The sequence below is a fragment of the Xenopus laevis genome, chromosome 7L (genome assembly GCF_017654675.1).
Source record: "Xenopus laevis strain J_2021 chromosome 7L, Xenopus_laevis_v10.1, whole genome shotgun sequence".
Lineage (NCBI taxonomy): Eukaryota > Metazoa > Chordata > Amphibia > Anura > Pipidae > Xenopus > Xenopus laevis.
The window spans coordinates 9,926,707-9,944,187 of record NC_054383.1 but is presented as its reverse complement, the minus strand read 5'-3'; positions in this window follow the sequence as shown (position 1 = coordinate 9,944,187).

Sequence of the window (17,481 nt, the reverse complement as noted above, 5' to 3'; positions counted from 1 at the left end):
GGGACTTTGCCATGCTCTAGAAAATTTGAAGGTCAGCACTTAATTGGAAAGCTGACTCCTTTATGATCCTTGGTTAATGGGAAGTTTAACTGTCTTACTGGGGTGTGTAGCTATTTTAGCAGGGAGAGTGTTTAGGTTTGGATAAGATTTTCCAGTAGACGTATTGGCTTGTAAGAGAGCAGGTGAAGCATTAGACGAATCCTCAGACTGAAAAACAAATAAGGTCACACTCTTTTGATAAATAACATTTTTATCCCATGTGCAATCAGAAGCAAACATGCCAATCAGTTCAGTTATAAAAAATAGCTTTGCATGTGTGTTTTATTAATATATTAATATTTGAACTTGAATCGGTTGACCTTGAATAGCTTTCTCCAGGTTTAACATTTGGAACATATTTTATTTTAGCGCAGCTAAATTATCTTTTCGCGAGCGTACTCCAGAAATGAGATTTAAAGAAACCAAAAAAAAATAAAATAAAGTAAAGTAAATCATTAAAAGCTGTGTAATTCAGAACGCATCTGAGCAGTCTGAAAAGAAAATGAATTCATAATTCATCAGCCCAAAACCCATTGTTTTCCTTCCTGTTGTAATTTCATAATGGAAGCTCCGGCAGAAGAATATGTTAAATAATAGAAAAATGAAAATTTGTAATCAAAGGTCATTGCGGAACTATCCTGTTATCCTTAATGACTTTTAATAACTGAAACTATTAGTTATTCATAGTTAATATCCAGGGACAGGCTTAAAAGAAAGGGACGGAATATTTCGGCTGAATATAAAGTGGGTGACATTGCTTTTAATGTCTGCAAAAATGAAGGACATGGATGATGTTTTTAATTGAGGTGGGTTTATTTTATTATGGAAAAGAAGTTTATTGGAATATTGAAGAATGATCTATTTAATCTTACCAATGTGTTGTACTTCTCTAGCTCTTGGTCAACAGATGGGGGTCTTGGGGTACCTGGCCTGCAATGATGGCAGATTTCAGCTTCCGGGTTTAAAAAAATGTGCATAATTGCAACAAATGGGATTATGACTTTTTTTCAGGTGATATTGATGCAATTTTTTATATTTATGAAAAATCACGGATGAGTCAGTTGAATCGATCATTTGAAAAAACAACATTGAAAATAATAAAACTTGGGAAACACAAGGCTAATTTATGAATGCAAAGCAATGCGACATTTAAGATAGAATTCCTGTAAAACCATCTATTGATGGAGAACTCACTTCTTTCTCCCAGTCTCTGCTTTTCTAGACTGGGAGAAAAGAAGAAGCAGACACTGGAATAACCAAAAAGAAATTACAGTTAGAAAGACAGAATGGACTCTAGGCCGTGAGTTCTCCAGTAGACCAATCAATAGATGGTCTTACAGTGTATTATTTCCTTTCAAGTTAGAGATGGATCCGGCTGAAGTCTCTGCTGTTCTAGACTGGAAGTAAAGAAGAAGCAGATGCTGGAATAACCAAAGAGAAAATACAGCTAGAAAGCAGAACGGACTCCAGGCCGGGAGTTCTCCAGTAGACTAACCAATAGATGGTCTTACAGTGTATTATTTCCTTTCAAGTTAGAGATGGATCCGGCTGAAGTCTCTGCTGTTCTAGACTGGGAGTAAAGAAGAAGCAGATACTGGAATAACCAAAGAGAAAATACAGTTAGAAAGTCAGAACGGACTCCAGGCCGGGAGTTCTCCAGTAGACTAACCAATAGATGATCTTACAGTGTATTATTTCCTTTCAAGTTCGAGATGGATCCGGCTGAAGTCTCTGCTGTTCTAGACTGGGAGTAAAGAAGAAGCAGATACTGGAATAACCAAAGAGAAAATACAGCTAGAAAGACAGAACGGACTCCAGGCCGTGAGATCTCCAGTAGACCAATCAATAGATGGTCTTACAACTCCATGTTTTTTTTACCCACAATGCAGCATTTTCACCCACAATTCCAGCAACATTGCAGCCACAAGGGGATTTGCACTTGGCACAATGGCATCTAAATGTACACAGGATGCCTATTTAGCTACATTGTCATTTTAGGTTTTTAAAACCATGAATATACTTATTTTCTCTAAACCATGAATGTCTTGTAATTTTTTTAAAGATCTGAATCATAAAAGCAGGAACGTAAAAAAATGCAGAACGATGTGCTAACATTTTTTCAGACAATTACTAGTGAAAAAAAAACAGAAAACCTCTCAATGTCTAGATAACTAAAAAAAAAGGTCCAATAGGCTCACCGCAGCTCCCATTGATGTTTATACAACTTTGACTGTTTCTACTTGGCAAAATTTTGTAGTAGCATTTTTTGTGGTTGTTACAATTTTACAAAAATGTTTTGAGTTTTAGAGAAACAAAGAAACAAAAATTTTCAGAACAAAAATAGTGTAACAGTACCTGGTGGTCTAGTGGGATGCTTGCAGCTGCTTCCATAAGATTTGGCACATGCTGCCTGTTGGTTTTGGCTGCTCATCATTTTGTTTGGCGCCCCACTTCTGACATCGTCGTGCCTGGAGCAAAATTCAAATATTTAAAGATGCCTTGTCCATTTTCCCTTGCCCAATATAGGTGTATTGTTAGATAGTTTCTGGTTTGATTTACTTTTCCTAGACCCTTGTCTGTCCTTGACCATTCCTGTAGGCTGCCTGTACCAACCATTGCCTGTTTACTGACTACTTTTCTGGATCTTGATTCTGTTCTGCACTTTTTACCCTAGCCTGTTTCCTCGACTATGCTTTGCTTTAACCCCGTGGCTCCTGTCCCACATTCCGGTTCCCTTGCCTGTCCAGAACTCTCACCTTGGTTCTCTTACTCTTAGTCCTAGCAAAGGGCAACTGTTATAGGCAGAAGCGTGAGCCATGACCGGAACCTTGGAGCCTGTTCTGGGGTTTGGAATACTGACCGTGACAAATAGAAATGAAGGTACAAGTGTTCACATCTTGACACAGCATGCTTTGGTAAACCTTGGAGCTACCATCACCATTAAAATATTTGCAATAACTGGGTCAATTTTTGCACAACTGTGGTTATAAATGAGCCCTCTTGTTTGAATGCCGAAAAAACACTTACCATTGACTTATATGACATCTTGACATGTTGTGCATGGCTAGTTTTTTTAAATTTTTTTATGCCAGTGATTTGAAAAACTCAGTCTAAATTTTTTCCCAATCATGTTTTTTTTTTAAACAGGGCAAAGGTTTTGCTTGTCCTTTAAAACAACCAAAGCAGATTGGGATTCTGGACACTCATGGAAATGTATGGATATATATAAGATAATTAAAAAACTGGTACCACTGGGCATTACACTTAAAAGTATTTGGCTTTAGATAATGGGATTCAACTTAGTGAAAGGCAATCGCTGAATGGTTTCTCAGGTAGAAACTGAAATAAATGAGTTAATTTAGATTTTAATACAGATTAACATCCAACTTGTGTTTGTGATTTCATAGCTGCCGTGTGATGTGCTTGGCCTACAAAGTCCCAGCTAATGTTTCATTTTCATTCTAATGTAACATTTCTAACGATCTTTTAATAGTTCTGTTTATATTGCTGATCTATCATGTCTCAATAATAACAATAAAATCAGACATACTGATGTAGAAGTTGCTGCTGAGCAAGCAGTTCTGATAATTGTTAGGAATGTTGACACCTGAAGAACCAGTATTGCTTATATCATTTGAATTTTTCATACTTTAAGCCTAGGAGCTTATGATTTCACGATGATTATATAGATAGTACTATGATACCAACATCTGTTTGGCAACTTAAATGGGGAAGTGCTGTACAATTCCCATAATGGCTTGAAGTTTTTCGATTTTTTCGAATTCTGTCTGCTCTGACCTTTGACCAGTATCTGACCATGTCCTCCTTGCTCCTGACTGCATGTGATTAACTATGCTCTGGCCACACATGCAATGCGGGCTGATGATTCCAACCAATATACAGTATATCTACCATGGATATCTGTTGGTTCATTGGTTTCATCTGCCTACATAGTGCATCTTCCAATGCGCCAACAGCATAGTGCATCAACAGATGAAGAAGTGAAGGAAAGTCAGCCAATTTGAAGGATTTTGCCACCTTTAGTCTCCTCTTGGTTTTGTGTTCTGAAGTCTTAGGGAAAGGTGGTGGGAAGCAGACCCATATGTTCCCCTACCTAGACCCGTTAACCAATTTGCTCTTACAGCCTGAAGCTTTGGCTAAGCTTCCTGTGGCTTGTAGCACCCCCCATACCCACCCCTATCAATTAATTGTGGCCCTAAAAATGGGCGTTGGTTTGGGCAATCACTCTCTCTTAAAAGCTGCAATTTAGCAGCGGGGGGAGGATTTAGCCCTCAGACAGAAACTAAGGTTCAGCAGACTTTTACTTGAACTAATGCTATTTTGCAGAGAGACACAGGATCCTCAATACTATGACTGGTAGGTAAACAAGTTAGGGACCGCCATATGGGGTTTACCTTGACGTGGTATGGTGGCTTTTCAACTTTATGATCATAACTTTGTGACTAAAAACCCCTGTCTTTGTTAACACATGCATTTGCATATCTACTGAATTACTTAGACAGGGGCCCAGGGAATGTGCGCTGACCCATTTGGTTATGTCAGTAGCACTTCCCTTATACTTCTATACATTTTTACTTAGCAATGCAGGTGCTTCCACAACCCCCTTTTGTATTTGTCCGTTAACCAATTTGGCCTGCAAATAGTTAACTTACCTTTCCAACCATGCATCCCACGAACTAAGGAGTTGCGTCACTGTGAACCGGAAGCAACATCACACAAAAGCCCAATCAGATGGGTAAGAGAGTGGGAGGAACCAATCCCACACTTTTGCCGGGTGCCCTGGTGCATCACCCATTGATTACATGCACAATAAGTGCATCTGAACTTTCTGCCCAAAACCCAACAACTTTGCAGTTATTCTGGGGTACCCATGGATACACTACCCAATGCCGGATTCTAGTGGGAGGAGCATTTGCTATGTGGGATTTAACAGCAAATTTACCTGCAATGAAATACCAATGATAATCTTTAATCTCCAAAGACATCCTCTATTTGTCTGTTGGAAATCAATCTAATTCTTTGGCCACCTGCCTATATTACTCAGTTGTATATAATCTGATTGATTGGGTAACAGTAGTTTTTAAATTACCCCCCGCTAGTGCTAGGACGCTTGCCCCCGGAGGCCCCCTGGTGTGAGCAGCCATGTTGTGCAGAGCACATGCGCATAATGAGCAAGTTGCAGCATTTGTGCATTATGCGCATGTGTGTGTCCCAACATGGCCGTTCGGGTGGGTGCAATTAAAAAAAAAAAAAAACTACTATTACCCCCAACCAGAATGTGGGTTCTATTAGCCTTTGGTTGGGGAAAATACAACAGGCGTCCTTTAAAACACCAATTTATGTGAGCATAAGCCACCAAAATCAAAAGTGGCTGTGTAAAACCCATATGTGTTTCACAAATGTTTGCAAAAAATGGGACAGGTTTGCTCATCACTAGTTTTAAAAGGTTGCTGAAGAGAGGGAAACATTGCCAGTGTTACAGAATAAAATGCTTGGATTTTTGTGAGTAGATCATTTAATGGTATCATAAATTAGGGGCGCACCAGACATCATGCCATATCCTTTACGATGGCTGCAAAAAACCTTTGCTAAGGGTAAACTGATACAATGGAAACAAAATGTTGTAGGTTGTAGCACTTCTTTGCTACAAAAACAAGCAACTTTTTGGGACCTGTCTTGCCTTGTTTTTTTTTTTCCAATGTATTACTTGAAGATACTGGGACAGTTCACCAGAGTTAATTAAAATTGCCTATTATTAATAACTACTTAATGTTGCTAATTCTGAGTCCCCAAACGTTTGTTTACTTAACAAGCTATTTATGTAGGTATTATTTTTAGCATTTACTTATTATACAACATTTGCAATCTGTAACGGACAGATTGTTCACTGAAGATATATATGTACATCGGCACAATTAGTCACCTATTTAGAATTCTGTGTTGCTATCTATTACTTTATTGCTGAAGCCGTCTCATTTTTATAAACTTTGCCATCCGGTAAACATGTTTTGAGCAGTAAATATATTTCAGTAATTGCTCCTTTAAAACATACATTTCCCTTGAAAGCTTTATGCTTCCAGAGTTCCTGAAAATATTGTCTAATGCTTTTACTAGAAGAAATTAGGAATTATAAAACGGAACACAGAAAATGTTCTGAGACTGTAAATCATATCAAATGTAGTTTTCTTAATGGCCCCGGAAGATTAACCTTTTGTAGTATTCTATAGTTGTTACCCGCAGGCACAATTCTTCATTGTGTATTTTATAAATCCAAAACGATGAGCCTGTCACCTTTGTAAGACCCAACGAGGAGGAAAGGAGAATACCGTACACAGGCAAATTATGTTAAGAATTATAGTGAATGCATTGGATCCACCCTATCTCTTTCTCCCACTGGTGACTAGGGATGGGCCAATTTGACCCATTTCGCTTCGCCAAAAATTCGCCCATTCCTACTGGTGACTAGTGACTAATCAAGTCCATGTTTAGTGGGCTGTGAACTTATAGTTGTCAACCATAACTGCAGTGGTCATAAAGACTTTTTTATCAAAGTCTGAAATTATCTTAACATTTCCAATCTAATGTGCATGGGTTTTTTTCTGAGTATTTATTATTAGATTTTCCCGAAAATATGCTTTGTGGGAAAAGATCTGATTTTCACAATTTGCACCTGAAAACTCCTATATCTTATGCCTGAAAACACTGGAGTATTGCATGAAACCCAGCGCACATCAAAAAAAGTTGGCACTTCTCCCATTCACTTATATGCAACCTCGACAGGTCTAAGATGCCGGATTTTCAGATTCAAATTTTTTCCATCGTCTGGGTAAAATAAATTCCAAAAAATTTGTGATTTTTAAAAAGTCCGATTTTATACTAAAAAATCACGAATTTTTCGGGATATTTTCATTTGGAGTTTAGTAAATAACCCCAATAGTAGTTGCATACACCGCAGGTTAATTTTGCTCATAGATGCTCCTTGCACTCCCCTATAGTTGTGCTCGTCACCAGTGGGTCCATCCTCCTACCCCCTGCCTGCAGGATACTTTCTGCAGGCTGCACCCATAGGCAAGGCAGTCTTGTACCCTGCAAACATTATATTAAAGCAAGAAATGACTGGATGCAATTGCATCCAATTAGTAAAAATGTACACCAGCAATTCAATTCATTTTTGACATTTCCGCTGAGCAGCTCTGTGCAGCAGAAATCTAAAAATCCGCCATCTTAGACCTGTCAAAGTCATGTATAAGTCAATGGGAGATGCCTCTATCCCACATGGAAGTTAGCTTGGTTTGCTCTGGGTTTAACCTGATAATCTTAAAAATGTGTGTTTTGGATAAAAAACAGAAAAAATTTAGCAATTAGTGAAAAAATTGGATTATTCCGTTTTCCCCTAGATTTTATCAGGTTTTTTTAATCTAGGGATGGGTGAATTTGACCCGTTTCGTTTCGCAAAAAGTGGCCGTCGGCGAAATGTCGCCGTCTTTCGGCGTCAAATTGTTTGTCGCGCATCAAAATATTTTTTTTGACGCACATTCTGGATAACAGGTCCCATACCTGTACTTTCAGAATTAAAGCCACTGATCAAATATACTTTATTTGCTGCTTAGAATGCAAGTGGCTTACAGTTTCCCTTTAACTACATAATTCAAGTAGAACTGTAATTCTTCCACCACATAAATGACATTGTAAACAACATTTTGTATATTGTTCATCAATCCATCAAGTTATTACAGCAGATGCCAGAATTGTCTACGTCAACTGAGGTCATTCTAATTCATTGTGTTTTTACTGCTACTTCCCTGGAACGTCATGTAGTGGTGCATTATGTATATAAAATGTGGCTCAAACAGAACTTTAAAGATTAGATTTTCCAGGAATGCTTCATACTTGTTATTTACCAAGTCCACGTGACTGATGTTTGATCTGTGACTTGGTGACAGAAGAGCTCGGAACGCTGCACCTTTAATACATAGGGCGGTGATATTCTGTCTCTTGCTAAACATCTGACAGTGCTAACCAGCATCTTTACCAAATGAAAATAAAGGTCACAGAAACTTTGAGCAATTCAAATAGAGATAATGGCAGTTTACATGAACACAGATGTCACGGATCAGCAGACAATGTCTAGAGAAAGAAGAGAATCTATTTATCATGCAGGTAAGGCATTTATGCAGGGCTGGGAAAAGTCTGTTGTTTTAACAGTTCTGAGGATTTCCTATATATAAACGTCATTTTCCGTTATTTTAAGAATCATGTATGTGTTTTGGACCTAAGTTCTTAGTCTAAGGGGGTTATTTATTTGAAATGATCTCATATTTTATTAAAAAAAAAAACACAACCATCTCCCGTCTCCCATGCCCAGTTTTAGCTTATTTATTAATAAAAAAAACCCTCAATTTAATCGGATCGTGAACCATTTTGCTCAAATTTTTCTGGCTTTTTTCCGAATTGCTTGAATTTTTTGAGTTTTTGCCCAAAAACCCTGAAAAAGTCAGATTTTCAGGCTAAACCCAGTGGAGACCAGGAAAACATCCCATTGATAGGTCAAGATGGCAGATTTTTGGATTCAGGCCTTTTGCAGCATCGGGGTATAATACATCTCAAAAAAATATCCCTCTAAAACTTTGAGTTTTCTAGTAAAAAAACTTAAATTTTTTGAGATTTTTTAATATATATATATATAGGATCCATTATCCAGAAACCCATTATCCAGAATTACTGGAAGGACACCTCCCATAGACACTATTGTAATCAAATAATTACAATTTTTAAAAATAATTTCCTTTTTCACAGTAATAATAAAACAGTCGCTTGTACTTGATTCCAACTAAGATATAATTAATCCTTATTGGAGGCAAAAAAATGATTAATTATTTTATTATACTTATGGTGTGGAGATACAAATTATGGAAAGACTCCTTATGTGAAAAATCCCTGGTCCTGACCATTCTGGATAACATGTTCCATACCAGTACAGGTATGGGACCGTTTATCCAGAATGATCGGGTCCTGGGGTGTTCCGGATAACGGATCTTTCTGTAATTTGGATCTCCATACCTTAAGGGGCCCATTTACTTAGCTCGAGTGAAGGAATAGAATAAAAAAAACTTCGAATTTGGAATGTTTTTTTGGCTACTTCGACCATTGAAAGGGCTACTTCGACCTTCGACTACGACTTCGACTTCGAATCGAACTAAAAATTGTTTGACTATTCGACCATTCGATAGTCGAAGTACTGTCTCTTTAAAAAAAACTTCGACCCCCTAGTTCGCCACCTGAAACCTATCGAAGTCAATGTTAGCCTATGGGGAAAGTCCCCATAGGCTTTGCTATCTTTTTTTGGTCAAAGAAAAATCGTTCGATCGATGGATTAAAATCGTTCGATCGAACGAATTGCGGTAAATCCTTCAACTTCGATATTCGAAGTCGAAGGATTTAACTTCAACAGTCGGATATCGAGGGTTAATTAACCCTCGATATTCCACCATAAGTAAATTTGCCCCTAAGTCTACTAGAAAATCATATAAACATTAAGGGGCAAATTCACCAAGTGTTGAATATCGAGGGTTAATTAACCCTCGATATTCGACTGGGAATTAAAATCCTTCGACTTCGAATATCGAAGTCGAAGGATTTTAGCGCAAAAACTGCGATCGAGGGGGCGGTCCTTAGCCATGGTGGAGAACAGACGTCTGTGCTAGGAGCTCCGTCCGTCTGATCCATAGCAGCCCGAACATACGCAATTATTCACGCCGCTACACAGCTCGGGTCATTCACCCAAGACACAGCAGCATGGGGAGAAGGGGGACCCGTGCACAACGCACCACCATGTCGCCATACCTTCACAAAACTCCCGGCCGGGACTTACTGCGGAGCTCTCAAAATGGCGCCGGCTCTGATGACGCACCTTCGGAACCGCTTCATGCGGCTGCTTCACCCAACGGTTCTGTGAGTACTTCACCTGCCTCGACCCCAAAACACCAATCCCCTCAACATTCTCCCGCGGACGCACTGCACACCGAACGCACATTAGAGCAGCCTGTGACCGCACAGATACTGGCTGAACAGCTTTCTTATCTACAGACGGCCCTCACCTCCACCATTACGCAAACTGTCTCTGCAGCAGTTAATGTTGCGATAAAAGAGATTCAGAGGGAGGTCACTGATATTGGGGACCGTACTGACAAATTGGAGAACTTTACTGATGATTTGGCACAACGCCTCATGACTGTTGAGGATGATAATGCCGCGCTTCGGGAGGAGATATTCCAATTGCGGGACATGTGCGAGGACCTGGAAAATAGGTCCCGCAGACAAAACCTGAGATTTAGAGGGGTCCCAGAGGAGGTTACACCTTCAGAGATTCCTAACTACCTTAAGGACCTCTGCTCCCAGATTTGTCCGGACATCCCGGCTACCATGTGGAGATTTGATAGGGCCCATCGCTCCCTAGGCCCCAAGCCTTCCTCTCCTAAGCCTCCGCGGGACATCATCACCTGCTTCCACTACTATCAAGGCAGGGAGGCCATATTGGCTACCACGAGATCCACCAACACTCTGGACTTCCGCAATCATAAGATCCAGATTTTTGCGGACCTCTCCCCTATCACTTTGGGTAAGAGGCGTGAACTGCGACCCCTCACACAAAAGCTTAGGGAGCATGGGGTTCCCTACAGATGGGGGTTCCCATTCAAACTGGTTGTCAACCGTGCCGGCCACTCATACATTCTGCACAATCCCCAGAACGCGGACAGATTCTTAAAGGCGCTTGGCCTTCCCGCCAAAGAACCACTGGGGCCGAACGGCAAGGCGACACAGGCTCACCCGACTTCTCCCATCAAGCCTCAATGGGCCACTGTTAGCAGCAACATCGCCCCGCCAAGGCTGCAATTGAGCCCCTCTCCCCCTCGGGAAACTTGACAATATTCTGTTCTGACCCCCTTGGGTCTTCATTTCAACTATGGACTATTGTCCCAACGCACTGGATCTTCTGGTTCGGACGCAGACCTTTCTGCTTCAAGCACCACTCAGTTCGGACTAGTTTCCACCAGGGCACAGTGATCATATCCCCACCTGGAGGAGCCTGTCTTGCTCCTCGGGAGCCGCAGACCTCAAATCTGCGTCTCGCACGTTCTACTTACTACAGGCCATTTTTGTTCTAACGGCCCTACTGTTGGCGCAGCTGAAGCCAACTCAAGTTAATCTCCTTTTTTCTCTATATTTTTCTTTTTAACTGTTCTATTTTTTTTTGAATATGTTTTCCGTTTGGATGTTATTGCTACTGTTATTTATCACTTGCAGGCATTGCTTTTTTTTGCACTACTGTTTTGATAGGATTGAGGCTATGTGGGAGGACTGTTTTGTAAAGCACTTAAGATTTGCTTCTATAATATTGTATCATGCATGTAAAGGGAGGGGAGAGCCTGGACAACTTTACTTCACTCCCGATTCTGTACTTGGGCTATACCTGAACAAGCAACCATTTACCCCTAAGGATTATGGCTAAACTAATCTCCATAAATGCCAAAGGCTTAAATAGTATCCATAAGCGATACCTTCTTTTGAAGGAATTAAATAATGCCCGAGCGGACATTGCTTTTATCCAAGAGACCCACTTCCCTGCAAGTGGCTCGGGCAAAATTACCTCTAAATTTTATCCCAAAAGCTTTTATTCCTCAGGCCCACATAAAAAGGCAGGTGTTGCCATTCTTATCCACAAGGACTGCCCATTCTCAGTTGACCAGGCTATCCCTGACCCGAATGGTCATTATCTACTGTTAACAGGGAGGTACGCTCAATTACCAGTAATGCTCCTAAATATATACTCCCCAAATAGGAAACAGATCCATTTTATCCGTAAAATTATTCGTAAAGCTCAAAGCCACACCCCTATTCATACTATCATGGGAGGGGACTTTAATTTAACTTATTCTCAAGTCTCAGACAGGTCACACCCGTCACCTGATCAGGCTGCCCATACTCTTTCCAGGCTTTTTAGACAATCCATGCGACAAGCCCACTTATTCGATGCTTGGCGTATCACTCACCCAACAGATAGGCAATACACTTTCTATTCCCCGGTGCACAAAACTCACTCCCGTATTGACTATTTCTTTGTATCGCACCCCTGCCTCCATTTGCGACATTCCTCTGACATCCTTCCAATCACTTGGTCCGATCACGCTCCTATCACCCTCACTTTGGAACTGTCTAAGCCCCCTCTAAGGGAAACACACTGGCGTCTCAATGAAACCCTCCTACATGATTCAGAGGCCTTTAAAGGCATAGAAGCCAAGCTCAAGGATTATTTTACACTTAATGAAGGTTCTGTTGATTCCTTAGCCACGTTATGGGAAGCACATAAAGCTACGGTCAGAGGCCACCTTATTGCCCTATCGGCCCATAAAAAGAAATCACGCATGGCCAACTACCTTCTGCTGCATAGACAACTGCGAGACTTAGAAACACAATACAACATGTCAGGTTCTGAAACCTTACTGAGGCAGCTAAATAAAAAGCGTAGGGAACTGGCAGTCTTAAAGCACAAACAGGCAGAAAAGGCCATTCTTTGGACTCGGCAACTTTTCTATGAAAAGTCAGATAAACAACACACCCTACTAGCCCGAAGATTGAAACACCAACAGACTCACTCAAGAATAACTTCGCTCAAACTCCCTTCGGGCCAACTGACCTTTGACCCGGGGCAGATCGGTTCCCAATTTTTCGATTATTACTCAAAACTGTATAATCTGACCCCCGCATACACGAATACTGTGACCCACAAGGAACAGATCACAAGATTCCTGGAGTCTCTTAACCTTCCCAAATTCTCGGAGGATGACCTTTCCTCTTTGAATGCTAATATTACTGTAGAGGAACTCACATCTGTTCTTAAGCAAATGCCCACTGGGAAATCTCCGGGACCTGACGGCCTACCCTACAAATATTACAAACTCTATCAGCACATACTTATACCCTACCTGGTCCGTCTGTTTAACCTATATCTACAAGGCGAACCTATCCCTTCCACGACTTTGACTTCCTATCTAACATTGATACCGAAAGAAGGGAAAGACCCCACCATCTGCCCCAACTATAGGCCCATAGCCTTACTAAATACTGATCTAAAGCTGTTCTCTAAACTCTTAGCAAACAGACTAGCCCCCATTTTGCCAGGCCTGATCAACAGAGACCAAGTCGGCTTCATATTAGGCAGACAAGCGGGGGATAACACCAGACGCACCTTTGACCTGATTGAGGTTCTCCAGCGGAGAGGCGACCAGTCCTTAATCCTCAGCCTAGATGCCGAGAAGGCATTTGATAGATTGGACTGGACCTACTTGTTCTCTTTGCTGGAACATCTCAATCTCTCTGGCTCATACCTTGCTGCCATCCATAACTTATACAGTACACCCTCAGCCTACCTTAAACTCCCCGGACAATCGCGTAAACCCATTTCAATTTTTAATGGGACGCGGCAAGGCTGCCCCTTATCCCCCCTGCTCTATGCTTTGAGTATAGAACCTTTGGCTGCCGCTATACGCCTCCATCCAGATATAACGGGAGTCTTAGTAGGGAACATCCACTATAAAATAGCTCTCTTTGCTGATGACGTCCTGCTCACCATCACCAACCCCCTTGTATCCTTGCCAAGCTTACATCAGTTGATCACCACATACAGTACCCTATCAGGATACAAATTGAACGTTGATAAAACTGAGGCCCTTCCCCTACGTATCCCACAGCGAGCCCTATCTGCTTTGAAGGCCGCTTTCAATTATAAATGGAAAGATTGCTCTATCTCTTACTTAGGCACCCAGATCCCGGCTGACTTGAGTCAGACATATAACCTGAATTTCAAGCCCCTGATACAACATACAAAGAGCTTGCTAGAAACCTGGTCCAAATACACCATTTCCTGGCTAGGTAGGGTAGCAGCTTTAAAGATGTCTATTTTGCCTAAATATTTGTACTTATTTGAGACTCTCCCAGTGGCTATCTCCCCAGCTACATTCAAGACTATCCAGTCTCAATTCCATAACTTTATCTGGGCTCATCGAGGCCACAGAGTTGCTAAATCTGTCTTACTGACACCACTTCGACAGGGAGGTTTGGGCATCCCGGACTTACAAAAATATTATGAGGCTGCACACCTGAGACAGCTACTGGCCTGGTCTAGCTGGTCCTCACATACCTGTTGGGGTCATATTGAAAATGTCTTGATAAGTGATTTCCATTTAAATGCTTGTATTTGGGGCCACTCGGACTCTGCTCAGATTCCCACTTCTGCACTTTCTGCAACCCGACTCACCTGCTCAATCTGGCGTAAAACTAGGCTCAAGCACAACCTAAGTTCTACCAAATCGACCCTGACCACGTTTCTACGCAATCCTGCATTTCCCCCTGGGATGGACTCTTCCTTTTACACAAAATGGTCCAATTCTCATTTTTTTTTGATCCGGGACCTGCTTAACCCCCTCACGCATGAGATCCTGCCTTTCCAAACGATCCGGGATAAGATTCCACAGACACCCATCAGACTTTTTGAATACTTCCAGATTCGACATTTTTTGGGACCTTACATTACTTATGCCAAAGCAAATCGCCTCACGGCTTTTGAACTGCTGGCAACAGTCGGCTTGCCACAGAAAGGCCTTATCACCAGAATCTATCAACTACTTGCCATTCCCTCCGGTCCTACACAATTGAGACACAAATACATGGACAAGTGGGATCGGGCATTGCCACGTCCATTGACTGCTGGAGATTGGTCCCTTATCTGGGATAATGCTAGGCGAATGGTCTCCTGTGTCCGTCAAAAGGAGAGCATCTTCAAAATTCTAACCTTCTGGTACTACACCCCGGACCGCTTGCACAAATTGTTTCTGAATCACCCATCCACTTGCTGGAGGAATTGTGGGGCCCAAGGCACGCTCCCACACATTTTTTGGGACTGCCCCTCCGTACAACAGCTCTGGAAAGAGGTAGCAGCTCTCATTGGCCGGATAATAGCCCGTCCTGTCCCATTAGATCCGATTGTTCTCTTGCTTGGCAAACCCATTCCCAAATTACGTAGAAGTGGTCAGGCTCTAGTGAATCAGATCTTAACGGCTACTCGCCTAGCAATTGCTTCCAGATGGAAGGACCCAACACCGCCAACTATGCCAGAAATCATCCGGAGAGTTAACAGCAACAGAATCTTTGAATCAAACATTGCCTACATCCAAAACAGGATGGATTATTACCTCAAGGTTTGGTCACTGTGGGAGCTTAGGGGTTTGGCCTCTTAATCGTTGAGACCCTTATGCAGTCCTTCCTGCTTTGTGCCACGATACCCATGTCCCTTTGGTCCTATAACTGGCTCTGCCTCCACGCCTAAGTCCACCTCCTCATTGCTCTTTTTGCTCCCCAATGTGTATGTTGTTTATTATGGCCCACGATTATGCCTGCCTTCCATTTAACCTATGCAAATGCCTGTTGCACTACAATGTCTTTTGCTCCTGTCGGAGCTCCTTTTTTTTTCTTTTTTTTGTTACTTTCTTTTTCTTTCTTTTTTCTTTCTTTTACGTTGTTTTGCACTAACCTGTGACATATGCATTACTTTGCTGTTTGTATGTACCACTAAGTGCTTTATTTACTGAAAAACTTGCTAATAAAACATAAGTTACAAAAAAAAAAAAAACTGCGATCGAACGATCGAAGGAATAATCGTTTGATCGAACGATTAAATCCTTCGAATCGAACGATTCAAAGGATTCCAAGGATTTTAATCCAACAATTGAAGGATTATCCTTCGACCAAAAAAATGTAGGCAAGCCTATGGGGACCTTCCTAGGGGGCCGAAGTTTCTTCTTAAAGAGACAGTACTTCGACTATCAAATGGTGGAATAGTTGAACGATTTTTAGTTCTAATGCTTCGATTCGAAGTCAAAGTCGTAGTCGAAGTAGCCCATTCGATGGTCGAAGTAGCCCAAAAAACACTTCGAAATTCGAAGTTTTTTTTACTTCGAATCCTTCACTCGAGCTTGGTGAATTGGCCCCTAAATAAACCCAAAAGGCCGGTTTTGCTTCCAATAAGGATTAATTATATCTTAGTTGGGATCAAGTACAAGCTACTGTTTTATTATTACAGAGAAAAAGGAAATCATTTTTAAAAATTTGGATTATATAGATAAAATGGAGTCTATGGGAGATGGCCTGTCCATAATTCAGAGCTCTCTGGATAATGGGTTTCCGGATAACGGATCCCATACCGGTACTAGACAACTAACATAGGGTTACTGTTTTAGGTCCCCTGCCCCTAATTTCTGTGAAATTAGTCCCTGTGACAGTAGTAGTAGAACTGATTTATAGCCAATCATTGCTGTCCCTGGTTAGAAATAAGGAGTGATCTTCCCTTACCTCATCGCCTTCCCTATTGTCATATAACTGAGTGAGGAAACGCCTACAATGTGCGTCTCCTTTTTTTCTTTTCATCACACATTCCAAAAACCTACTGGTGGGTTAACTGCTTCCTAATGAATCTGACCTTACTGTGTATATACAGTATAACATACATGTGATGGGGACCTTAAATTGTAAGGTCCACTGGGGCAGAGACTTATGTAAACAATGGACATGTTGGTTCTATATATAAGGCATAATAAGTAGGGATGAACTATGGGTTATTACTAGTGATGGCAGACACAAATTTGCGGCAACATTTTACATTTTACCGCAAGAGAATTAATTCTCTAGACTGTGGCGTCAATTCGCATATCAAAATTATTGCGTGCATAAAAATTTTTTCGGATGGCCAGTGACTTTAATGCATTTGGACCAAGTAGTCGCGCGTATAAAAAATTGACGCTCTCGTCAAAATTATTCAGACGCCCATTGACTTTAATGCATTTGGACCAAATAGTCGAGCATATTAAAATTGTCAAAATGATACGGAGACCCACGTCAAAATTGACGCACATCAAAATTGTTGCGCGCATAAAAATTGACACGCATTAAAAATTATTTGGGCGCCCATTGACGTTAAAAATTGTCGCTCGTGTCAAAAAAACATTGACGCACGTCAAAATTGTTACGTGCAAATTTTTTTTTCGCGTATAAAAATATTTTGACAGCCATTGACTTCAATGCGTTTCGTGAATTTTTCGCCATTTCGTGAATTTTGCTGTAAATTGTTGCATTTTTTCGGCAAAGCGAAACTGCACAGATTCGCACCATCATTGGTAATTTATAAACAAAAGCCCCTACTCACACAAGCTTTTTATTAACCTAATAATGAAATCCGTCTTTTTATATTCTGCCATAAAGTGTCTTTTAATGGACAAGAAACATTATTGTTTCTGTCCAGAGAAATATTCCAGATGTGCCTGTTTGTTAACAAAACGAGTTCACAAGGGGAAATGCTGGAGTCCCAGTCAG